This window comes from Chionomys nivalis, chromosome X (assembly GCF_950005125.1).
Source record: "Chionomys nivalis chromosome X, mChiNiv1.1, whole genome shotgun sequence".
Taxonomy (NCBI): Eukaryota; Metazoa; Chordata; class Mammalia; order Rodentia; family Cricetidae; genus Chionomys; species Chionomys nivalis.
This window is the reverse complement of record NC_080112.1, coordinates 114,902,177-114,903,685: the sequence shown is the minus strand read 5'-3', so window position 1 is coordinate 114,903,685 and position 1,509 is coordinate 114,902,177. Positions and strand designations below refer to the sequence as shown.

Sequence of the window (1,509 nt, the reverse complement as noted above, 5' to 3'; positions counted from 1 at the left end):
AATTTCATAGTAGGTTTAGTACTCTCTTACTTAAACAAAAGGGGGAGGTTTTGCGGGAGGTCCTTCCACTCCTCCAGCCAATAGCTGCTGAGATACCAGCCCATTGGGGAGTGGTCTCTCTCCCTTTAAAAAAGCCGCCACTTCCTTCCTTGCTCTCTCTTACTTCCTGCTCCACTTCCGCCGACTAGACTCCCTTCCTGATTGCACAGAGGGCTATTGTCTGGGAAGGTGATCTATAAGTTTTTTCCCCTTTAAATAAATAACCATTCTATTAATCATAATTCCAAACTGGTGTGGGATTTGTTTGTGACTTACGCCTTCGCCTTCAGGAGAATATATGTTCTTTTTTTTTTTTTTTTTTTTTTTTTTTTACACATAAAGCTGTTTAATTAGGTCGTCAGCAATTTAGAAAACCAGTTTGTGAGGATACATCCCGTTCGTCAGAGAGAACTGAGAGCGCAGGTAGCCCTGCAGCTGAGGAACAGCTTTGATCTTTGGCAGAATCTGCGAGTCCACTGCTTTCTGATCAGCCTTGCGCTGCTCTGTAATCTCGTATTTCTCCTTCTCTGTGTCAAAGATCTCGCCCTCCTGATGCCTGGGCTTACGCAGCTGCTTTTTCTTGAAGTAAGCATCAGTCAGGTGTTTGGGGATTTTAACTGTGCTGATATCAACTTTTGTAGAGGTGGCGATGACAAACTTCTGATGCGTTCTTCTCAAAGGAACTCTGTTGAGGGCAAGAGGTCCTGTCACAAGCAGTAAACCACTGCCCAGTTGCTTCAGGAAAACCACTCTCTTGCCCCTGTGGCGCCCAGTAAGGATGATGAGAACAGTCCCAGGAGTGATGCTGGCACGCAGGCGTCTCACGTGCTGACTGAAGGGCTTTTTGCCATGGCTCAGCAGCTTCCGAGCCACATCTTTGGTAGGATAATACCTGGGCATTTTTCGAAGCTTAACCACCATTCTTGTCACCACCAACTGGTTTTGTGACAGTGGCAAGGACCTTTTCCTTTTTCTTCTTCTTGTCAACCTTGGTTTTTGCAGCTGTGTATTTCCTTTTGTACATGGCCTTTCTGGAATACATAGCAGATCGGGAGTACCTGCCAATCCCTCTAACAAGGACTGGATTTCGGCTGCAATGGGGCTTCCCCTTCTTGAGCTTTTTAGCCTTAGGGTTACCCTTTTTGGCTGCACCAGCGGCAGGGGCATCACCGCCACCCTTCTTGGCTGCAGGTTTCTTCTCTTTTGTATCAGGTTTCTCGGCTTTTTCACCCGCCATCTTGCAAGATGGGAAAGAGACGAGAATATATGTTCTAAACTAGTAAACTAGCATTCCTTTTTTAAATGAATACACAAAGACTTCAGACAAAATAATTCAGTGTTCAGGTGAAAACTAACATGCAAATGAAAGCAATTTTATTTTGAGGTATTTAAAAACTCTTATTTTAGGAATTTCATTTTTTGCCATATTGAAGCTAGATTGGTCTATTAGTACTAATAAATGTCAGGTGA

General features: G+C 44.0%; 1 pseudogene; it reads right to left on the bottom strand.

Moving 5' to 3' along the window:
- Positions 1-374: 374 nt before the first annotated feature.
- On the bottom strand, positions 375-1,284 carry LOC130867877 (60S ribosomal protein L6-like; annotated as a pseudogene).
- Between the last annotated feature and the right edge of the window lie 225 nt (positions 1,285-1,509).